This window comes from Bidens hawaiensis, unplaced genomic scaffold (genome assembly GCF_021521415.1).
Source record: "Bidens hawaiensis isolate Kalapana, Puna unplaced genomic scaffold, B.hawaiensis_p1.1 tig00020785_1, whole genome shotgun sequence".
Classification (NCBI taxonomy): domain Eukaryota; kingdom Viridiplantae; phylum Streptophyta; class Magnoliopsida; order Asterales; family Asteraceae; genus Bidens; species Bidens hawaiensis.
In genome coordinates this window covers 232,172-258,354 of record NW_027493199.1, presented here as the reverse complement: position 1 = coordinate 258,354, position 26,183 = coordinate 232,172, and the positions used below count along the sequence as shown (strand labels likewise).

The 26,183-nt window shown below is 32.7% G+C and overlaps 2 pseudogenes across 2 annotated transcripts; one reads left to right on the top strand and one right to left on the bottom strand.

Moving 5' to 3' along the window:
• The first annotated feature begins 8,261 nt into the window (after positions 1 to 8,261).
• Positions 8,262 to 11,894, top strand: LOC143561765 (putative WRKY transcription factor 2; annotated as a pseudogene). The gene is made up of 5 exons (XR_013140371.1): positions 8,262 to 8,718; positions 8,841 to 8,982; positions 9,860 to 10,581; positions 10,960 to 11,118; positions 11,215 to 11,894. The product of XR_013140371.1 is annotated as a putative WRKY transcription factor 2 (transcript).
• A 186-nt stretch (positions 11,895 to 12,080) lies between these two features.
• Positions 12,081 to 18,031, bottom strand: LOC143561764 (chloride channel protein CLC-f-like; annotated as a pseudogene). Its single transcript, XR_013140370.1, has 9 exons — positions 17,470 to 18,031; positions 16,583 to 16,955; positions 16,317 to 16,511; positions 14,719 to 15,173; positions 13,335 to 13,439; positions 13,001 to 13,231; positions 12,735 to 12,916; positions 12,434 to 12,666; positions 12,081 to 12,318 (listed from the first exon to the last, which is right to left on the bottom strand). The product of XR_013140370.1 is annotated as a chloride channel protein CLC-f-like (transcript).
• Between the last annotated feature and the right edge of the window lie 8,152 nt (positions 18,032 to 26,183).

Below are 26,183 nucleotides of genomic sequence, written 5' to 3'. Positions count from 1 at the left end.
TTCCTTGCAAAAGGTATCCATATACTTTTTGAACGATATCTATTAGTTTTAGAATAATGAGGGATAGGAAAGAGTATCAACCTATCTTATCCCTATAATATAATAAAATATTGAAACATTATCCCTTGATCAAAGCCTAGGTACAATTAAATATCTAATTCATTAAGATCGATGGCTCTGATACCAACCTGTCACACTCACACCCCAACTTAGGGTCTAGGTGTGTGACCAATAGTTGGCACATATTTTGTAAATATATCAGAGTTTATGGTTGTAAAGCAGAAGTCTTGATTAAAATATTAATATAATTCAAAAGTCGGGAATTAAACACCCGATAGTTGGTACAAAAGTGTTTGAATGAAAACCATAATTTACATTATTTTAATATTTAAAACTTCATATGAGCAATCAGATCTTCTAATGGCTATCCTCCATCTCCAAACACCTACTCATGATTACCTGTAAAATTGTTTATAAACTACGTCAGTAACGCATGTTGGTGAACACATGACACAAAATATTTTATTTCTTAATTATTTCCTCAATACATAACTTAGGTCTCGACCCAACTTGGCTTATAAAATAATCAAGTTCTGAAATCTGAATAACAATGACAAACTCCAGCTCAACTCAAAACCGCTCAGCAAACACCGTGGCGTTCGAGATTACTTAGCTACTAGCAATATACACAAGATAATCCTCACTCGAACATTACTTAGGATCGGCCCAACGTGGCAGGGGCATTATCAAGCGTGATGCGGTGTGCTCACCGTCGAACCACATATGTAAGGATCCAGGCAAACGTATATGATAGCCTGAGGTCCAGCGATTACTTTTGTTTATAACGTTTTAAGGATACACAATCCCATGTAAATAGTTAAAGACACTATTTATAAAGTTGTAAAGAGTTTGGACATATTCACCTTTGTTATGATCATTGTATCTCATCGATGTATTCTTCTTGTTACATCGGACCTATAGTACGAGAATAATCTTTTATAAATACTAGATCAACGATCTAGCTTTAGACCTTTAGTCTTTTTGCATAATCATTACCTTGGTAATCATTTCTCTTTTTATAAAATACTTGTACCTTTAGTCCAAGAGATTTCATCATTTAAATACTACATTTCTTCATGATGAAGAAACGTATATACTATGTTTCTTATTTCTTAAGAAACATTTAAAAATCTTTATAATCATAAAGAGATAATACTTTATATATACCCTCGTCTTATGAAAACTATGTTTCACTTATTAATTAATCAAGGTATAGACTATATCTCCGACTAGAGTCTAAGTCATATATAATAAAATCATCGAGCAGAACTCCTACCTTGTATGGCTAGTTTATATGAAATGCCTAGGCTTGTGCGGCCAGCACTTCTACTTGTCGACGGGTAGTCAAAGAAACAAACGAACAGAACTTCTACACTTTACACGTACTTCGAGCAATCGGGATCGTGGAACGTATTTTGAAAAAAGTGAGTGTGAAGTGGATTTGGGATGCAAGAATGCAAAGCCCGACACCCCTATTTATAAGCTAAGTTTTCTGACTCATCGCGTATCGGGATGGAGCTTTAAGGGGATCCATCTCGTATCACGATGGATCGCTCTACCGTCTCTGAATATTTTAATCATTCGCGTAACACGACGGGTGTTTAGGGTGGCCATCGTGTATCGCGAAGACGCACACTAGGAATGATTGGTCATCTAGTAGACCTGCCACGTGTTTCCACGTGGCGACATGTGGTTGGACACGTGTCCATAGTTCTTTCGCCTACCCAAAAAGTTTGGACGATCGCGTATCGTGATGCTGCCCTTTCTGAGGTGTTGTGTTGTACCCATCGCGTAATGCGATGGGTTATCTCCTTATCCATCGTGTATCGCTATGTGTCTTGAAATCCAGATTTTTCAATTTAGTCCCATGACTTTGATAACTTGTCACATCTTGGCTTCGTTTCTATTTTCCAAAAATATTAAGGCGGCTCTCAAGCGGTTCGCAACGATGCGAGCGTGCGCCATCAAAGCGCCACGTTATGCCCATCGTCCGAGCCCGTGCCCGTGCGCGTCAGGTGCTTTGCACCCTCTGCTAGGACCGTTGGGTGAATGTTTGGCATAAAAGAATATTACTATGGAAACTCATTTTCTTATAAAGAGCTTCCGAATTTTTCTTACTTTCCATATGGGATGTGTTTACCTCTTCTATATATACCTATGTGAAAGACTTTCATTTTCTTTCTTGTTTCATGTGGGATGGATTCATTTTCTCATTTTCTTAACATGTGATGCTAACAACTATTTAACATCTTACCATGTCATAAAAATTATTTTTGGGTCCTTCGACTTTTAAACTTGACATTTTCACCCAAAATAAATATGAAATTTTTTGAGATGTTACACAATTTAGTGTTAAGCACTACATATTTTGTTACGTAAAATGTATGAACCCGGGGATAAATGACATAAGCAATGTGTATAATTTTATACATATAAAGACACCAAAATCACTGATCTTCACTATGCCATTGGAAACTAGAACATTCACCGACTTTAGGTCATGGTGAATGTAGCCGTTGCGGTGCATGCATCAAAAACCTTTAAAGATTTGATAGCACACTCGTATAACCTCGGTTTCCAAGAATGGTTTCGTTCGGTGAACCATATGGCCGTAGAGACTGCCTTGCAACATGTATTGAAATACCAAGAAGATGATTTTGCGCTTATCAATTGTTTCCTTGAGTTTGATGATGTTTTCATGGTTGTTAAATACAATTGATTTGACTTCTCTTTTGATCATGATCTTGTTCGATGATGATTTGTACTTTTTTTCCAAACGGTAAACTTTTATAAACAAACACCAACACACAAAGAGCAACCTCCACAACCAGAGCAAAGCCACCAAACAAACAAAAACAAAGGAACTACACTAACAAAAATTTACACCACTTCGACTATTCTGAATTCCTATTGTTTGACTTATTCTTGTACCAAATAAAGTCAAACGACTTTATATCTCCTATTAACTCTTAACACTAACAATACACATAAATCCCATTTTAAAACTTTCTAATGTTATTAATACTAATGTTACAATAGTTTAACTAATAACTTGTACGCAATGAAAATAGAAAGGGAATTTCTGAAGTGTTCTTAAAGAAGAAAGTACAAATGAGCAACATGATCAAATTCGAACCAATAATAATTTAGTCTCACTTGATTAAAATTATATAAATCCGCTAACTATTTTATCAAATGTAACAAATTCACAGGATGACTTATCAAATTAATGACGGTTGTCTAATTTGAATAACTTTGTCAAGAAAACACCAACTGAATTTGAATTGAAGTGGACGCCTACTTTTGGAACTATTGACTAGTAGTATGAAGAAGGGACATAACAGTAGTCAATTCAAGGCTTGGTTTGACTATTTGGAAGCTACTAACATATAACAATATAACAAATAATAATAATATTATTAAAGTATTAATAAACCGGCCTTTTCATTTCTGTGAGACTACGACACACACGTAAGCACCACTACATATGTCAAACCAATTTAACGTGCAAGGTTTAGATAACTTCACCGTTTTCTTAAGTCTTGCTTTTGGTTGTTTAATTATTATCAGTACTATATTAAAGTAAAGGTAATTAAATTCTTGGTTTGTTGATAATATTTTTTTAAGTTAATAAAAGTTATTTGGGTTTTAAATACTGTAGAGATCATGTCTGCTATCTAGTCATACCAGGCCTTATACGTCACACGATGCATTCGCCTGTGTATATAACTAAAAATATACAAGTTTCAATCTTATAGCAGAAGTTCATGATGTTTGGTTTTGCATGTTGGTTTTACCGTTTTTGGCATAGCATAAGAACCAATCTGTATCATACTCTTGATTACCCAACAAAAGTGTAGATGCAAACCAAATCGAAACAAAAACCAACCATAGTCCATATATGAGTTTAATCACATGTGGCTTTTGCGACCAAACAACTGACCACCGAGATCGAAGAACCAGCCGTTGGATCCAATGAGAGGAAATAATTAAGACCTGAAATCACATGCAACTAATTGGTTTACCTTTGTGATTAGATGGAAGGCGGTGACGGTTTGATGACCTTCAGCAGACATGACGCAACAGTGAGAACACATAACTCTTGAAAAATTAAAATTTAGATTATTATTATTATTATTATATATTTTGTAGCATTAAATTTGATTCCCAAAATCTAACTACGTCGACTTATTAATTATTGCATAACCTTTGACCAACAACTAGAATCCTTGATAAATTAAATTACTATATGAGTCAAATATTGTATTTTATTTAAAGTGAAAAAGCACTCTATATTCTTCATGTTATTTTCTTATCAAATATACATATATTTTGTTTAGGGGTAATAGGCTTAACGAGGGTACCTCTTGCTGGTATACTACTCGCAAACCAAACACCACTGCAGGTGGTTTAAGTTGTAGTTCAGGTACCCGAAAAACGGGTACTATTACCCGATTTGATATAGCCTTGGACCATTTTTGACCTTTGCACCATGTATTAAATTCTACAATTAAAAGATTTTCTTTTCCTATTTTAAACCCACATTTTTACCATTTTAATCAGACAAACTAAAATATAAACACTACTAGCTTTAGATCTTGTGTAACACATGGGGATTATCTAATACAAATAAAGCAATACATAATGTATATAGAAAATTGTATTACATCGATACTTGTATCATTATGCATAAATTGATTTTATTTATATCACTAAATGTTTTTTTCCAAAAAAAATGAACTTGAGCCAGATGTAGTCGATTTGTATCAAACGATCTATTTACCAATTTTTAACCCGTAACACTTAAATTTAAGTTTCACAAAAGACCTTAAGCAATCCTCGATAAAAAAAACCCAATAAACTAAATATGATAAGTATATTTGAAATTGATTGGTATATAATATCCTTACAATTTAACATATATATGTATAGTTTACTAAATTAACCGAAAAATAAATAGATAGATTTCATTCATATATTTATAATTTATAAATTTATATTAAAAAAACTAATAAATAAATAAATGAATTTATTTTTAAAAATTGGATACACTTTTAAACATATATTAATAATTTAATGATTAAAAAATTATTTCGTAAATTGAAAGCATATTAGAGTTGTTGTTTATGTACAATCTTCAACAATATACATAATATAGTATGTTAATGATGACATTTCAAATTATATTCTTTTCAATATTTAACAAATACGGGTTGTTGATTTTTGGATTTTACCAAGTATGTTGTTAAATATATATAACAATTTATAGTAGTATAATATATAAATATTTATTTTTATAAAAGTGTATAGATATAATATAAACAAAGTTTTAAAAAAAGTGAAATAAAACAATTATAGAGATAATATAAAATAATCACAAACTGATACGTGCCTACGATTATTTTAGTTATCACAATATGTAGATTCTACACACATAACCTTCAATCTTCATGGAAAACTTAAAAATTCAAGTGACCAAAAAATCCTCTAAAACCCGAGGAATATGATTGACCTTGTGATTTTTAAACTTTTATATATTTTTTTAAGTTATTTTATAATGTAATATTTAAGTTTCAATGGAACGTTAGTTTTATTTTTCATAATATATATTTACTTTTTATTCAAAAATGAATAAAGAAAAAAAGAGTTTTTTGAGGTACTTAAAAGAAATGATGCATTTTGTTTAAGTGAGTTTGAAATAGTTAATGTAAATGACATGATAAGATGGATGGACATCGAGATTCTTAAAATATAATGATAAATCCGTAAATGCAGTGGCGGATCTAGCATTTTTTTCCAGTGGGTTCACTATCAGGTCGGTTTGACGATTTGGATCGATTCGACAGTTCGGGTCAATTAAGGTGTATCACATAACAAAAATACAATACAATAACAAAAACCAAGCATCGTCATTAGAAACTGAATATGATGGTAGTTTTGAATTAAAAGCAAATGCGGTTCGGATCATTCCGATGGTTCAGTCCAGTTAAGATTTATCACATAAATATGGTGGTGTTCTTGAATTTTAAAAAATAGTATTAAGTGTTCTCTACAATGACTACAAAGAAAACATAAGGCATTCCCTTGGTGATCTGCACCAATTTTCCCACACCATCGGATTGTAATGTCAAACAGTATTAGCTGTTCTTCAATCTTGATCTCCTTTGAATCCATATGTAAGTTCGTTTAAAATATTTTGTCATCTTCAACCTTTTTAAATTGTTCAATGACCTTCTAAAAGTTAATTGGTTAAAAGAAATTTAAAAAACAAAGAAGAAAACAAAACCCTCAAAGACTGAGAGTCGAACCTGGGTAGTTACTTAGAAAGGTCCAAGTGTTTACCACTAAACCAAAGTCTCACTTTGCTTATGGGTTCACTCATAATTTATATGTGGGTTCACTTTCATATTTTATAAAGACATTCTACATAAAATCCAAAACTCAGTGGGTTCCCGTGAACCCACACTCGTATATATAGATCCGCATCTGCGTAAATGCTTCTTATAACAATAATATCATTCATACTACACGATCAAATAATGAAAAAAGTGTTCGACTTATAAAAATGTTTTGTTAGCAAACTTAATTAAAAATAAAAAATAAAAAGCATTTTATAAAAAGAAGTAATTATTATTTAATGAAAGAGAAAAGTGAAAATCACAAAATTTTATTTTTTAAGAAAAACAAAGGAACATGAAAAATAAAATAAAATGATGATAACGCGTTAAAAAATGACGCGTGACAAAAAAACTGCTCTTTTATTATGTTGATGATATACACATATAGATCGGCAGAAATAATTACTTCTTTTCATAAAACGATAGAATAGTATAAATACATGATTTTAACACGTTAAGCGTCATCATACTAATTAAAATTTTATAACCTTTAGATTTTTTCGGATATTTATTTAAATATTGATTAAATTACTTTTAAATAACACACTTAATAATTACTCTAATATTTTTTTAATATAAAATAACAATTATAAAAAAAAGTAAAAAGAAATAAAATAAATTTTAGACCCTTAAAATTCCAACCAATTCGGGTCCATCCCCAACAAACCGTACATTTATTTCATTTATAAATATATAAATATATAGAAAAAAAAACAAAGCCCCAAATTCCTCTGTCAACAAATTACTTGGTTAATCAATCAAAATCCAATGGAAGAAGAAGAAGCCTGCTGTTAATCACACATACACACACACAGACAATACAATAAAATACAATCAGCTCATCACACAACGACAAAAAAAGATTCAATCTTTTCATTTCCATCAGGTTCTTCATCACTTACCCATTTCAATTTCACTTTTTTTTTCATGTATTCTATCATCAAAAATTGATTTTGACTTCAGATCTTTGGTTTTCATGACTTAATTTCATCTGGGTTGTTTTTATATTTTGTTAATTTGGGCGTAATTTATGTGAATTGTTGTGGGGTTTTTGTGTATAATTAGAATCTTGAAATATGATTGGTGTTTTTTTTACCACAAGTGGAAATTGAATCATTGGGTTTTATTTGTTTTGTTGTTGTTATGTAATCATTTTTGTTTTGTCAGTGCAGAAAGTAAATAAATGTTGTGGTTACTGTTTTAAGCTCAGTGATTTGTTTTTGTTTGCTTAAAATGGGAAAAATGATTTGATATTTGAAACTGCAGTTTTACCGTTACTAGCGCTGTAAACGGACCGTTCGTTTTTGGAGATTTTATCTGACAAATGAACGGTTTGCGAACAGCTAACCAATAGGAAATGAACTTGTTCGTGGTTCATGAACAAAAAGAAACGAACATGAACAATGTTTTATTTTTTAATTTGGCTAACCGAGAAATGAGATAGGTAGCGTCATGTGGTCAGTCTGTCTACCGAGTTTGTGTTGGTATTTTATTTAATATTTGTATTCATATGTTAATTTTACATATTCATTAATTACATAATTATTTTGGTCAAATCTATATGACAAGATTAGAAAAGTCATTAAAAAGTTATTAAAAACTTTTAATTTTAATGAACAAAGTAAACAAACAAACGCAACGGACGTAAAAAACACGTTACTTTCTTACTGAATGTTCACGAACACAGTTGAACGGACATGGTCTCTGTTCGTGTTTGTTCATTTAGTTAATTGAACAGAATTTTTTGCTCATGTTTGTTCATTTATTAAACAAACAAACGCAATCGAACAGTTTGTCAAACGTTTAGTTTGTTTACAGCTCTAATTGTTACTAAATATGTTTGATGTTATTTCTGTTATCATTAGCTGATATTGAAGTAAGGAGCATTGACTTTTGATGGGTGGATTTGATGACAACGGTGCGATAAGTGGAGATTGGAGGCCACACAACCCTAACCCTAACGATGGCGGGTTCTCATTTCCTGGACCAGATCGACAAACGGGGTCCGAAAACAATGATAATCAAAGAGGTCAGACGGGTAATTTTGGTGAGCAGAAAACAGGCCAGCGGGGGGGCCTTGTTGAAAGGATGGCAGCTAGAGCGGTCATAATGCGCCTAGGTTGAATACTGATATTATTAAGCCTGCAGATGGTTCACAAAACCAACACGCTCAGTCAGCATACTTGACTAATTCACCTAGTATCAGCCCGGGTGCTTTTTTGGATTTGCCTGTTTTTCTGTCAAACTCACTGGTAAGCTAATCATAATACTTATAGAACTATTGTAACATACATTATTGTTTTTGGGTTCTTATTTATATTTAGATATGTTTGAAGATGAATCTTTTTTTTTTAATTATTTGTGGTTTTATATAGGTTCAACGTCTCCAACAACTGGGAAGTTTCAGTTTGCTTTAACTGACAACGATGGTAATAAGAGTAAAGATAATTTCTTTGAGGAATCTAATAACGCATCTTTTGCCTTCAAACCTTTCCCAGATTCAGCTCCTTTACCTCGTGAACATGTAAGCAAATAACATACAGTAAGCGTTTGTCTTATGTTTATGCAGTTGTGGCAATGTTGACACATTTTAGTATCAATGAGTCAATTTTGGTTGTGTTCCTTTATCTCAGACGGGCCAAATCAATAAATTTAGTTTAAAGGGTAATGGGTCAATCAGGATTCAGGTTGAAGGTCAACTAAAATTTAATCTTTGATTCATACAAGTATACGATCTCTTAAGTCGTTTTATTTTAAAAATATATATTGTTATCGTAGTAAGTTTTCTTAGTTATCCTAATTTATGATTTTTTTTTAATAAAAATATGGAAAAAAAGTGTTTGCGGGTCAAGTTGGCCGATTTTGACTTGTATTAAAGATGATTTGTTTTAGTGTTTCGCCCCAAAACTGCTTTGACTCATTATCTGAATTCATTTGACTCCTATTTTTCTGCCACGTTTATATTTGATGAGTATCATTACAGAACTGAAAAAAATTTTAAGAACTTGAAGGAACCCTTGAAAACTAACGTTTTTTATAAAAATTTTTGTATGTTAATGTTATTTGAGTGTAGTTTTATAATTTTTTATATCTATATTTACGATTACAATTTTGAAAATTAGTTTTTATACATATCTATGTTTTGTTTTACACTTATGTAAATTTGTTAGTACATAAATTTTACACATGTTTAAACTTGTGATTAATATATGTAATAAAAGAATTTTATATAAAATATGATAATACTCTTAAATAATGTTAATATATAAAAAAAAATTTAAAAGAAATGTTTGGTTGTTTAGAGTTCCTAAAAGTTCTTAAATGATACCAACACGTTTGTTATATATATTATCTTTTTAACTTTTTTAAATGCTAATGATTGTTTCCTTCTAATCATTTAGGTCAATCCACCCTTTATGTCTGCACAATCTTTTCAAACTAATGAAGCTGCAGCTCAACCCGAGAAACAATTCCCACCTCAAAAGACTGAACCGACCCAAAAATATCCCGACTTTACTGAAAAGAACAACTTTTCTCTACAAATGGCTCCATTTCAAGCTCTTAATGGCAATTCAGATCGATCACAGCACCATCACGAAGAACAACATCATGATGATAATGCTAATGCTAATGCTAATGCTAACAGTGCATCATCTGATGACGGATATAATTGGCGAAAATATGGTCAGAAACAAGTGAAAGGAAGTGAGTATCCGAGAAGCTACTATAAATGCACTAACTCAAACTGTTCTGTTAAAAAGAAAGTTGAGCGGTCGCACGAGGGTCATATTACTGAGATTATTTACAAAGGGGCCCACAACCACCCGAAACTTGCTCCTAGCCGTAGATCGGGAATCGGGTCATCAAACATGTTGAGTGATATGCAAGGTGATGTGAATGACCAAAATGGGGTTGATGGAGGTTCAGTTTGGGGACAAGAAAATAATTTTGAGGCGACATCATTGGGGATGGCTATGCAGGGGCAGAATGGTCAATTTGAGTCAAGTGATGCGGTTGATGGGTCGTCTACTTTTTCAAATGATGAAGAAGATGATCGAGCAACGTATGGTAGTGTGTCACTTGGTTATGATGGTGAAGGAGATGAATCTGAGTCAAAAAGAAGGTTTGACTATCTATGTTATGTTTAAGTTACATGCGGTTTTAGTCTGTTTGACCCGATTAACTGTTTTAAGTCCAAACGTCCAAATTTGAGATTTTTAGTCTGATAGTTTGATCTTCGTATCAATTACACTCTAGTACACTGACCCCATCCAACTCTAAGGTACCGGCGGTTTAAACTTTTGTAATTGATATGAAAGTCAAACTATTGGACCAAAAATAGTCAAATTTAAACTTTTAGACTAAACAGTTATTCACTTATTTGGGTCAAACCATAGGGGCTAAAATTGTATTTAACTTTTTTCTTTTCTGAAGTAATTTATTTTTGGTTTTTAATGTTTGATAACAACTCCTAATTTTTAAGTCTTGTTTGCTATAACAGAAAAGTCGAAGCGTATGCAGCGGATGTAAGTGGGGCCACCCGAGCCATCAGGGAACCGAGAGTTGTCGTTCAAACAACCAGTGAAGTGGATATTCTTGATGACGGTTATCGCTGGCGCAAGTATGGACAGAAAGTCGTGAAAGGAAACCCGAACCCGAGGTTATTATTTCGTGTTTTTATGTTTATATGCTGTATTTTAAGGTAAACATGTCGTGTTTTGAAATGATGTTAAATTTTTTTTTTTTTTTGACACAGGAGTTACTACAAGTGCACAAGTGCGGGCTGCACGGTGAGAAAACACGTGGAAAGAGCATCACATGACCTGAAATCAGTTATAACAACATATGAAGGAAAACACAACCATGATGTGCCTGCTCGGAAAAACAGCCATAATAACAACTCCATGGCGGCTGCACAACAGATTCAAGTTCACATGCCTGAGCCAACACGTATTCAAAACAACATGGCTAGGTTCCAAAGGCCGCCTTATGGTTTACCCAATGGTCAGCAGCTGGGCCCCACTACAACCCATGGTTATGGTTACCCAATGAACCAAGGACCGGGAGGGTTAGCTCATATGGCTATGGCTAAACAAGGGCAAATGCATGTTCGTCCTGTTCATCATTTTATGAACCAACCACAACAAATAAATGAGATGGGATTCATGGTGCCAAAAAGTGAACCGAAGGTGGAGCCCACGTTGGACCCTGGTTTGAACTTAGCTAATGGTGCGCTGAACTACCGTCAGATGATGAACCGGTTACCGCTCGGGCCTCAGATGTAAATTTTGATCAGAATAAGCTTTCCGTCTTCAAGGGTTTTTGGGAGAGTAGAAATATTTAAGCTTTATATTACAGTATCTTTTTCTTTTTTATTGTTACAAACTTTGAGGAATTTTCTTGTTTTTAAGTATGTGTTTTCAAGAATCTGAAGTTACAATCAGATAAAGTTTTATCATTTTACAACAATTTTCAAGTTTGTTAAACTTTACATGTCAATTATATATAGAAGTTTTGGCATGGAAGATAATTTATATATCATGTATAAGGGCAAAATAGATTAAAAAAATAAAATAAAAATAATTTTATTTTGATGATGTATAGATTAACAAAAAAATATAACAAGCAACATGTTCTCTTAGTTATGACTAAATCTATAGTCAGAAATGGGTAATAACAAGCAACACCACCTTCAACTATTTTAACTCCAAAACTTCAACAAACTATATCATTTTGCGCATCAAGAGACCATATCATATTGTCATTATCTTAATAAAACTACAATAACTACCCAATGAAAGATGTCTTTTCTTCAATATGATCTTTGCCGATCCCTGTTCCCTTGCGATTGATCTCCTCACTGCACCACAACGTCGACAATTCATCTTTAAAAAGTTATAAAAAAAAACACGGTCCTTTTTATTAAATGTTCCCCAGAAAACCAAATAGTAACATGCATAGTTTTTGGTTGTAACCTGAGACAGCTCCAGATTGAATGGTAATAAATAATAGCAACAATCTTTCGTTTTCTTTCATCATGAAAATCAACACCACGTTGTATCACAGGCAGTTGTCTTACGTCTCTTGCCTCCATTAACGTTTTAGCAGTCGCCAAATCAGTATCGGGATAACACGTTATAAGCCCACGCTTTAGCCCTCGGTAGTTTATCCCACGAGTGCAAATGGAAGAAACAGAATAATCACTTAACTGCAAAAAGAAGTTAGTTTGATCACATTATAAAAACTTATAGATGCACGTGCCAACAATTCACATACATCTGAAGTTGAACCGGTTTCTGAAATGTTCCTTCTAATATCACCATAAGTCAAAATTCCTTCTAAATGATCTTCAGAGTCAACAACAATAACACAGCTTTGTTTTTTCTCATCCAAGCAATTTACCGCCTGTTTAACAGTTGATGAACTTTTGGATAGTTGTTTGACATAGCCTGAGAAACCTGATTGTTGATATAAAACCATACTCGGTTCAGTAGTTCGGTTATTATAGACTGGTTTTTATAAAATAAAAACTTAATAAGTACCTTCAAATCCTCCAAAATAATATCCTCATCAATGGTGTCTTGGTTATCACCGGGTCCCATTATGCAAAGTTCCAGATCATCTTCACCATTTTGTGTCAAATCGTCGGTTTGATCATCAACTGATGAAATAACCGAATAATAGCCTCTTGATGAACTCCTTGTATTAGATCCTTCACCATCGTTACACTTGTTTGCAAGAGATGGCACCCATATTGCTAACCCAACAGCTCCCTGATAGATTGCAACATTGAAGAGAAAAATTAAGTATTATTCCCAAATCCTGATGTTAAATTTAAAACTTATAAAAAAATTAAAAGAAACCAAAATATGTTACCATAAGAGGAAGCACGATTCTATAATCTTTGGTCAACTCAAACAAAAGTAGAACTGAAGTCAAGGGTACAGAACAAACTGAAGCCAAGGTGGCAGCCATTCCAACCTGTAATGTAATAATGGAAGTTAGAATTATTAGAATAGAGGAAAAAAAATTGGCACGTGAAAGCTGTAAATAGAGAGAGCAATTTTAGACCAACGCTTAGAAAAAATGGGTCAAAAGTTGACGCCCAAAGCCCCAAAGTCTATTTTTAATGCATACACACTACTAAATCGTTTTATCGAAATATTTTGATTATCATAATGATAATAATACTGTTTTTGTCATCACAGTTAGTGCATTAACTACAAATAACTCCTTTTTTAGATGGGAAAAACAGTATTTTCGGGTCAACATAATGTGACGCGTTTCAACCTGTATTAAAATGGCCCGTGCAGACGTGCAACTACTAAAATCATTTTTTCCATATGTAGTAATATCATTGTTGTAATATATTTAACACATAATGATTTACACTGAAATGTTGAAAATGGACAAAATGTATTTTCAGGTCAATGCAACTCGTTCCGGTCCGTTTTGACGGGCATAAAAAGGTATGTTTCAGGTCAACCACCTATATTAATTTTTTTTTCCAGATTTAGTACTATTATATTTGAGAACATAATAAACAAATTAACTGTTTATACTGAAATGTTGAAAAGGGACAAAAGGTATTTTCAAGTCAACGCAACTTGCTTCAGTCTGTTTTGACCGGTTGACCAAAAGGTATTTTTCAGGTCAACCACCTAAACCATTGTTTTTTTCTTCAGATTTAGTACCCATAACTACATCTGTAAACGAACTGAACGTTCAGTGACCCATTTAAAAACTGTTCGGCGGGAAGTTCATTTATTTAATAAATGAACGAACATGAACAAATTTTTTGTTCATTTAGTTAAATGAATGAACACATGTCTCATACATTCATTCATACATTTATGTTCGCTCATTTATTCTTATTTATTTTGTTCGGTTACATTCAATTATGTCCGTAGTTTACGTTCATTTATGTATGTTAGTTTACATGTGTCTGAGTTCGTTTATATAATTCAGTTCATTTTTTTAGGGCCACTACAATTTAGTCCAACTTTGTTAAATTTTAGGCCCCATTGATTGATGTTGACGTTAAATTATAATTGGTATTCACTCGTTCGTTCGTTTATGTTCGTGAACCGCCTATTTATACTACTAAGAAACAAACATAAAAGAACACGAATACGAACAAGAGAAGCCCGCTCGTTTAACTGTTACTGTTTGTTCGGCTCGTTTACAGTCCTACCCATAACCCAGTCCACCTATTTCGCCACCTCTAGTTATAAAAGTTACAGGAAAGTAAAAACATTACTAAAGCATACGCCTGCGGTTCAGCAATGGCAGAATTTCCAGGCACGGCTGAGTTGACTATTTCCATAGCCAAACCACCAAAAACCACACCAACCGCAGCACCAATCATCAAACTCGGTGCATACAAACCACCAACAAGCCCAGAACTTTTGCAAAGAGCAGTAGCCACAACTTTAGCTGCAGCCAATTGGGCCAATAACCAGATTCCTGGTGCTGAAGCCATTTTCCCGGCATGCAAAATTTCATCTACATTAGTGAATCCCCAATAAAAGACTCCAGGATATTTAAGAGCTATTAATCCCGCCATTAAACCACCTAAAGCTGGAGTAGCAATGGTGGGCAGTCCAAACTTTTGTTTAATGTATTTAAAAGCTTTATCGAACCAAGAAACCAGTCGAGTAAATAACACACTAATTACACCGCATAGCATGCCCAGGATCAAGTAGAGGGGTAGTTCTGTATATAAGAGATAAACCATGTGTAAATGTTAACACTAAAGAGGGGTCAAAATGAGCGGTTGGGCAGGTTGGATAAAAGGTCAAAATAGATAAACTTTTGTGCAGGTTGGATAACGGGTCAAAACGGATCAACTTTTGTGCAGGTTGAAACAGGGTGCATCGGATTGATCTGTAAATGATATTTTGTCCACTTTTTCAGATTTTATTCTAAAAAATAATGTGCTGAATTTGTATATTATCGCAATGATTATCTAAATGTTTGATTAAACCAATTTACGAAATTATATGCTTTAAGAGTAAATACTTGGAGACAGCACTATAAACGACCAGATGTATATACCATTTTCTCCACTTTTCCAGATTTTATTTCTAAAAAATAATACGTTAAACATGTTTATAATCGCCATAATAATCTAAATGTTTGATTAAACCAATTTAGGAAATTATATGTTATAAATAACAAACACTGGGAGATAGCACTATAAACGCAGAGCAGAGCAGAGCCTGGGTGGGCTCAGGCTTGACTCGTTTATCTTAATGAGCTGAAATGTTGGGTTCGCGCTCGGCTCGTCAAAAGCTCAAGCCAGCCTGTTTATTTTTAAAATATATATTTTTTATACATATTGATATATAAGAAGCTAAAAATAATATTTGAACGTACATATAATACAGAATTTATATACTCTAGGATTCATAATTAATATATATTAAAAAATGGGTTATAACTTTGAGTTATAATTTATGTATATATTAAAATTTGGGATTTACAGCTTTAAGTTATATTTAAAATATATAGAGAAGCTTCATTATTTTTTTCATTAATAATGCCATACAGCTTTGAGTTTGAGTTATATGCATATTAAACACTCACACACACACATATACATTTGGGCTTTAATTTAAACGAGCCAACGAACGAGATACAAGCCAACCAAGCTTAGCTCGGGCTGGGCTCGTTTATAGGCCTGGACGAGAAGATTTCGATCGAGCCGCGAACTTTTTGAACAGCCATACCGAGACCCTAATCCATCAAGCCCATTAAAATAACTGTGGGATGAAGTATGATATGGGTAACAAGATTTCAAACCACGTGAATTCATTTTACAGCAACAGGTAACAGAACAAGAGTGAAAAAAAATACCAGCAACAGATTTTAAATCATATTTTGGCACTGTGAAAGCCTGTTTTTCTCCAAGTATAGCACTCGAAGTGGTCGATGAAATAACTGATGCTAATATTATCATAGCAGTTGTGAAAGGCGGAGAGTGTTCAGCACGAAGAGGCCTTAGCACAGTCTCAATAGCAAAGAAACAACCAGCAACTGCTGCATTAAAGCCTGAAAAAAAAATCAAACCAGATAATCAACAAATTATCACATAAACAAGAACTTTCAAAGTCAAGTCAAACCTGAAGATATGCCAGCAGCAGCACCAGCTGCAACAAGAGCTATCATTTGTTCTTTATTATTATCCATCATTAACGAGCATCCATTAGCACAAGATTTCCCAATATCTACACTAGGTCCTTCAGGACCCAGAGAACAACCAGTACCTAAAGTTACAGCAGCTTGGATAGCTCTCACAGTTGGAAAAATTCCAGGAGTTGACTTTTTTATCTGGTCAACTATTTCAAGTAAACCATGAAGCACCCCTACAATGATCCCACCAGTGACTGGTATTAGCAGTATTCGATGCCACGTGTCCGCGAGTCTCTGCAAACGAAGCCATGTGGCACCTTCATTTGGAATTCCAGCCCATGACCATTCATGTATTACATGAACCTGTATCCATTAAGTTTACTATAATTTCATTCTAATTTCAATTTGATGTTGAATTTCAATTTCTCATGGTTAGGGCTGTAAACGAACCGAACGTTCGGCTCACTGTTTGGCGGGAAGTTTGTTTATGTTTGTTCGTTTAATAAATGAACAATCACAAACATAGGCCACGTTCGTTCAATTGTGTTTGTGAGCATTCGATAATGTGTTCGTTTATGTCCGTTTATGTTCGTTAATGTTTGTTCATTTAAACTTTTTCAAATTTCTAATCTTATCATATAGATTCAAGCAAAGATATTAACTATAAACAAAAATATAAATGAATATTATGTCATTATGTGATTAATTTATTTGAAATTAACATATGAATATGAATGTTACATACGTGTTCTTTCGCTCGCCATTCATGAACAAATTCATTTCCTTAATAAACAAACAAAAACATGACATTTCGTTCGGTTCGTCTACAGCCTACTTATGGTAACTCGACAAATTACGGGGAAAAACTTCAACTAACCAGAAGATTAAACGCAGCGACACATAGACCCGTAGCAAGGCCAAGTAAACATCGAAGCTCCATCCGCAACGCTCTCATCTCCGTGATCGCCACTCATTCCATAATTACAATCCGGCCTAGGCAACCTCTGCTTCACACTGAGCCTTCGACCGTTAAAACCGCTGATCCAGTTGCTTCCATATACTCTTCACACTTTCACTACTTCTAACATACACTACTCGGCCTTCCGAATCGCCTCCGCAAGACATAATTGCACCGTGATCATTATTCTGATCACCACCGGACATAATTGCACCTTAACTTACACATACACTGATCCGATTAACCGATTAACCCTAACTTATATAATAATTTTAACACATCGGTGTTTTGAATTCTAATAACAAGTTTAATTTGATTATTATCTGAAGCTACGTGTCACGTACGTTAACACAATTGCGTGAGGTGCTAGCGAACACGTTATTATTATTAGGCAAAAAATGTGAGAGGCTAATTTACCTTGTGTAAAATTTTGTATGTAGAAGTGTAGGGTTACCGGTGATGGTGTTTTGACGGTTACCGGCGGGAATAGAAAAAGATGAAGATGAAATAACGGTGAAATAAATTGGACTTTTGTTTTGGTAGTAGACTGATGATTACAAAGTGGGAATTTGGTTGGATTCGACTCATAAGTTCGTGGACTTTGACTAATATGATATTTTGGAAAATTCCCATTTTATAAACGTGGTTTCAAGTTTGTCCCCCAAATTCAAGTTTTCAATTTTGTCTCTTTGGTATCTCGTCGTCGGCGACATATTAGCGAACACCGACGATGTGTTAACATAACATAGGGTTGACAATGCGTTATGTTGCTAACATAGGGTAGCAGCGATGCGTTAATGATTAAAGCAGGGGTTCAACGATGCGTTAGCTGATAACGCATCGCTGCTACCCTATGCTAGCAACATAAACGTATCTTGCCGCCGGCGACATGTTAGCGAACACCGACGATGTGCTAACATAACATAGGGTTGACGATGCGTTTATGTTGTTAACATAGGGTAGCAGCGATGCGTTATCAACTAACGCATCGCTGTTACCATACGTTAGCAACATAGCGCATCGCCACTACCCTACGTTAGCAACATAACGCATCGTCAACACAGATTTCGGCCACGTGTCGTTATCCTATTTGTTTCAGTAACGCATCGTCGGTGTTCGCTATCATGTCGTCGGCGACGAGATACCAAAGGGACAAAGTTGGAAACTTGAATTAGTAGGGATAATCTTAGAAATACATTCTCTAAATGGGCTATTATGGGAATTTTCCCTATTTTGAAATATTATTAAATAATTACTCATGGTAATTTATCGGGTGTCTTTACAAGGGGGGGTAAGTGGGTGTCGAACTCGGGAGACCGAAGCTTCCTGAACAACGCTAGCTGTTGAAACGGGCATCTGGAAATAGCTAAGATAACGTGAAGAACTACGTAAGAAAGGTGAGAATCGTAGTTTATTGGATTATAAGTGTGTTTGTGTGTGTTAAATGTGAAAATGTTGAGTGTATCGAATGCTCTTAATCTAGTTGTTGAGGTTGTATTTATAATGTCTCAAAAAGGTTTATCGATGATATTTAATGTTATTATTGTTCATGGTCTATTTTGATTTTGGATGTGTTTTGCTTTCATGAACACAGGGGCGGATCTATAGTAGAAATGGGTGGTTCCCCGGAACCACCCGAGTTTCGAAATAATAATGTATTTGTATATATAAAACATTAGAGGAACCACCTTATAAATTAGGAAGGAACCACCTTAAAAACATTTGAAACGCTTGGCCAGCTGGTAAGGTGCTGGTTTTGTAACTTGAAGGTCACAAGTTCAATTCCGGATTTCCATATAATTTTTGAACTTTTTTTAACTACTGCACAACCCATTTAGGGTTTTATTAGTCAAAAAATAAAACACACCGACACTAAACACAATGGCGCCTGCGATCTCCCCTGTCCCCTCGTCCCCGTCGGCCGTTCCCCGACCACCACCGCAGCTTTTCCGGCCGTTCGCCACTGCATGAACATTGCTTCATTTACAAGGTCTTGTTAGGGTGATTCTTGACTTGGAAAGAAAACTGGTTCTAGAGTCATTGGGACTTGGCACGCCACAACAGTCAAATAGGTAAAGTTTGTCACGTTAATCTAGATGATGATAAGTCCGAAGCCTAGGATCCAAAAACGTTGTTACCTCCAGATTCATGATATTACGTGAGTAGTATGTATGCTTGCCATGCGTCAATTATATCTGGATCTGACATTCATCGCCCATGTGGATCAATTTTGATTAATTCTGGAATTAAACCGTTCAAGTTGGCATTTGAAACATCATGTATGTCGAAGCTTAGCTTGTACGCTTTAACGTGTCGCTCTGTGATTGGGCAGTTTCTCTTCGCTTTGTCCGTTTGTCAAAAGAAGAATTTCAGGTTTGTTACCTTTCCTATTTTCATAATGTCAAAAACTGATATGAACGAGCGTAAATGTACTTTTTCCTCGAAGGAGTTGCGTATTCATTAGGTATGGTATTCCGAATGTATTGGAACCGACCCTTCATAACCTTACAGATATGGTGACAGATTGCCCTAACGATATGGTGTGCATCTATATGAAGCATATTGATTTTGCAAACATTCTGCTTCCCTTTTCGAAATATTTCTTAATGTTTCGAAAGCTTTATCATAGCACAACTATTGCCCCATGCTTCTTAAGAAATAGGGAATTTTGAGGTCGCTTTCCGAGCTCATGACGGTGTTCTGACCATTTCTCTCTCGTAACTTTTGCCAGCTTGCTCATGCCACTGACGGGTATAGTATAAACCGTCATGGGGGCAGGTCGAATTACATTATTGCCGGTTCTACTTGTTTGAAAGAATGGAAAAACCATTTTGACTAGATTTCCAATAGGTCTTTTGGTTTGCCCTCACCTAGAGGAAAGCTTCACACAAGCTTAATCCTATCGATTCGACCATATATATTTATGGCGCGCACTTGAAGACAAAGTTGGTTGGACACCCTATGTTGCTTATAGAACGGATTTATGGAACACTTTATGTAATCAACTGGAGGGCACTCCTATGTGCTACATGATTGGTAAGACGTCGTAGTTTAACTGTTAAAAATATAAAGTATACATGTTCTTTCAATCAGGGCCGGCTCAACGTCCTCGGAGGCCTAAAACTAACTAAAATATTGAGGCCTTTTTATTTTCTTTTCTTTATGCGTATAGCGCTAGAGTATACAAGAATTATAGAATATGGATAATATGTCGTGATAATTAATATGAAGCAATCATCCTTAGCTTGTGACTCATCATTGAGTTACTAATTCTAAAAGAGCTCTACTTTTAAAATCATAATACATGACTCTTATTTAAGATGGAGGCCCTATAAATCTAGAGGCTTAAAGTCATTGCCTCATTTAGCTTACCCACGAGACGGCCCTGCTTTCAATATGTATCCAAATAATATATGTTTTTTTATTTTGTGTATTTTGCATGTGGGCTTGTTCAGTGATCAATGGGCTCGGATGCAAGCGAGATGGTTTTGGGCTTTTAGGAGTTTGGTCGCGGGCTTAAGGATTGTAGACTGAAGTTGTTGCAATTGATAAACATAAAAGAGACGACAATCCGACATCATCTAGATTTGATGATCTGCGTTGAAAGTTTTACTCTCTCAACATTCAAGAAGAAATCTACATCAAATTTACCATAGTGATCATTAGCTGTTCGACATTCTGGTTTTATATCAAAATTATTATCTATCTTATTAGTCCCTATTAGGCCTCGTTTCGGTTTTATGATCTAGGGTTTGCAATTGTATTTTGATCGTCTCTTTCGTATTCTTGAGCGATTATAACCATTCATCACAATGATGATTGATGTTATTTGTTAGCTGTTGGCTAGATCGTTTTGTTGATTCCATCTTTGGTTTGCTTTGAGTAAAAGATCTGTATGTATTATGCGTTTATCATTGTAATTAATAAGAAGATTTTAAGTTCGTGAGATTAACAATATGAAATGTCTTGTTATATTAATTGAGAAACTATGACTGAAAGGTACACATACCTAATTAGTGAAAAAAGACACGTGGTTGTGTAATTTTGACTAATTCAGTCCTACATAAAATATTTGAGATCACTTCCAAGTACATGAAATGTTATGTAATGATTACCAGAGGAAACCATGACTAGAAGAGATTAACTCTTACTTAACTGCATGAAATGTTAAAAACATATGAGGTGAAGTTAAATCAAGATAAAAAGTTGAGCTCGGGAGTTAGAAATGTTGACGAATACACTCATGGTGGAGCTTAGTTTGGTGATTTGGTCAAATGGGATACCATCATCATCTTCTCATCATGAAAGTGTAAAATCTGATGTAACTTTTCATCACCCACGTGAATCAATGATGGATGTTCTAGTTATTAATGGATCAACTTCAAATATATGGCCATATGTCAATCATTACAAATATGACGTATGCATACATACTTCAAAGTTGTCATAACTTGTAACTTGTTAGGTCATGTTAATGTTTAACTTGTTGGGTCTGGATCAACTTTAAATTAGTTGTTGTAATTTGTTCGGTCAGGTCAATTTAATGTTTCTTGAGTTAGAGATAAGTGAATTTGTAGTGATAATTTGTTGGGTGCATTTAATGTTAAAATTATCTAGATCTTGCTTAATCGGAGTAATTCCATAAGACGGGATTGGTTGCTTAGGTGGAATTTATGGCTTCCCTTAAAAGTTTATTTCTGGTTGGCGGACAAAGTTGGGTCGAATATGGACTCTGACGGCTTTGAGCAGAAGGCGGGTAGCTATTCCTTTAGTTATTTGTCCTCCTTGTGGAGTTGTTGAGGAATCGACGGGTCACTTATCTAGGGCTTGCTACATTTCGACATTGATCGACAACACATCGGTGCTTGGTGTATAGTTTTAAGTCTTTATATATGGTAATGATTCTAGATAAATCATGTGTATACATATTGTATTCAAATATTTTCAAAAAGGAGATGATTTATGGAAAATATAATATGAAAGCATTAAAATTAAAATTTATTCTCTCTCCCACATATACGATCTAAAGGAATGTTATTGTATATAGGCTTCTTATTCGTATAAAGCATAAGAAGAGATGAATAAAAGAACGCGGTATCATAAATATAAACTTTTTCACTCTTTTTTTTTGATACCATAATTATTTTTTCATTTTATGTGTAAATATGGTGTGAGAGAACCGTGCACACATTAATGAATAAGGAGCCTATGTGTTTAAATCTTTTCCATATTATTTAATATGTTATTTAACTAGGTTAGTTACCCATGTACAACACGGTTTAACAAATTTAATTTTATAAACATGCAAAATATAAATAATAAAAAGTCTTGATAACAAATTTGAGTATTAAATATAAAACGTACAAACATACATTCCGGTTAAATAATATATATTTTTTTAATAATACATTTACCATAAAACATGCAAAATATTAAATGATCGAACACAAAATAAATGTTTGTTAAAAAATTAAGTGTGAATAATAAATACAATAATGCATAATCAATCCAAGACTAGAATATTGAATTAGTTGGTCTTCTAAAATGGAACCGTACTTCGACCCATAAAAGTTGGTGCAAATTTTATATCTGTTTGCCAACGGAAGATTTTCTGGGCATTCTTCACATGCTTGGGTTTAGCGTGGTTGTTGTGTAGTGCGGGCCTATAAATAAAGTAGCATGAATTCTTTTGGAGATGTTCTTCAAACTTAGGAAAGTAAGGTTTGAACACGCTTATTTGGATCTTCATTCCATAAAAGTTTAACCTAGTTGTAATAGTTGAATATTAAATATAAAATAATGACATTAAATATTTTATATTTAGCACCTCATCATTAAAATCATTTCAATTAACCAAATTTCGTTAACACGTTTGTTGTTTGGTTTTATCTGTTGTCTCTCAATTTAATCAAAAAAAATTTTGCTCCATTACGTATTAGAGACATTGATAAAAGAATTAATTACATAATTTGTTGTGTATGGTAATTAATAAAATATTACAAAATACGATGATCAATACAGGAAAACAGAAAAACATACTTGGATGGTAAAAACGTTTTACCAAAAGATGCAGAAGAGTTAATACTATATGTTTTTGTCATCACGTTATGGTATTTATTATAGAATTATGAATCATTTAATGAGTTAATCGGTAATTTAAAAACAGAACAACTATTTTGAGTATGAATCAATCAATTTATTTTTAAAGGATTACATGTAATTTAAAAAAATATCCTTAATTTGATTAAAATGTCAAAAATATGCAATTAACATAAATACTTTAAATTAAAAATTCAAACATAATATGAGGTGTAATTAGCAATATTTAAATCTTTGTTGAATCTTTTTAATTTAGAGAAGTATAATTATGGCGTAAATTACGAAAATAACATAATTAGAAGTTTATATTTAAATAAGTAATATATATTGTATTCTTAAATTAGTTGACTCTAATTAATAAATAGAATGACAAAATACTAAATTACAATATCTATTTATATATGGTATATATTCTATTAATTGGATCGAGTATGGAAATGAACCGAGTTTGTAAAATGAGTGTGGTGGGAGGCGGGAAATTGAGAGGAATGTTGGGCTAGGTAGATGACACGTGGCATAAGGAAACATTTATTTATTAATTAGTATAGATACAGAAATAAACTTATTAATGTAAAAATAGAAGTTACTAATTATATTATTTACAATAATATAGTTAATCATCAATTATAACACCATATATTATGTAATGTAATTCATATAAGGTGTGAACTTAAAAGTTACTAATTTTTATATATATATGTAACTCAATGGTTAATTAGAAAATCGTAATTAAAAGTCAATGTTTACAACAATAAGTCAATGGGTCAACAATGGATTTGTAACTCAATTGTTATTGTTAAACAGTAATAAGTGAATTTGTATTATAATTGTTAAAACTCAATGACCGTAATTAAATCAATGGGTCAATGGGTCAACATCAGTAAATATGGTAAAACTTAATTATTGTCATTTAATGTTTAATTTACATTCAAATTTACACCATAATTTATACAATAATTAATTCATATTTACAAATTAATTACATTCAAAGAATATACAATAATAAATTCAAATTTACAAATTCTGTAATTAAACCATTACCTTAATCAAATGGGTCATCATTTCCTATATTGAACATGAATGGTACAAACCTTTACAACATTATGAATTTGATAATTTTAAATAAATATAATATTTTAACAAAATTTTAATATTTTAAATCGGTAATCTCTCTAGATTATATATATATTATCTGCAATGTCTATATTAAATCCGTAATCTCTTCTATTGATGAAATATCAAATAATTATCTAAATTATCTATCTATTCTAATAAATAACTACCTATTTTTGCCACTTGTCACTCTCATAGTCCTCTTCACCCTTTCTTTAACATTTCAATATATGATCCTTATATTTTAAGTTATTTAAATATATGAATTCAAGTTTATTTTTATTAAATGTAAATCATATTTGATTCATTCATTAACATTAATGATGAAAGATAAGAAAACAAGGAAATATCAAAATTGATGTTGTAGATCTATTAGAATAAATTTTAAAAATCATTGGTTATTAAAATCATAGTAAACTATAACTTGTTTTAAACTGGGATTGGAGCATTCATGCATAATTTTTTACATAAGATTAGTTTAAAATTTGAATTAAAATTTTTCTCATATGTATTTGAACTCAAGAAAATATGTATTTTCTTAATTTCTCCAAATATTTTATATAAATATTGCAAAATGAAGAATACATATTATATATATCTTGGTGTTTAGCATTAAATCATCGAAGTTGAATATTATAATTATAATCTATATGAATAACGATTTACTATATGAATTATCTATCATTTATTTATATAACTTTTTTTATGTAGTATAAATGGTTAGCAACAAGAAGATCAATATTTAGTTTTCAATATTTTTCTTTCATAACTCAAACAAAAATGTTCCAGAAACATATATTTTATGATTTGATTTATACTTTTTTTATACATTTAAATATATTTAATTTATTATGTCTTATAAGATAAATTACTTATTTAAAAGCATTCAAAATTTTAAACCAAAAAAAATGTTTCAATCCCCTATTTCCACTATTTTCGCTTTCCAAAAATCATTTAGGATATGGAAACCTAGAATATCGTTTTCATGATCAGTTATTTACATCATTTCAATATTATATTAACTTCAGTAATTTTATTTTTATACAAATACAACGATTTGAGGTTATGTTAATGTTACATGTTGGGTGATACATAATTAAAGTGTCTAATAAAGTTTATATTCAAAATAATAAAGCTATACACAATTTTATTTTTAAAAAGTTATTGTTAGTTGAACATGAGCTTAAGGTTATTATTTATTTGTCATTTTCCACTCATATGAAATGAAACAAATTATTTTGTTATATTTAAATTTTGGGTTTTATCTGTTTCTTGATTATATAATTTTTAATTTTAATATATAAACTTAATTAAAATTTGTCATATGCAGTATATTAATAACAACAAATAATTTATTATGATCAATCAATTTCAGATTCTAAAGACTCTAAGGATGATTATATCATCAAAGTTCAGGTAAT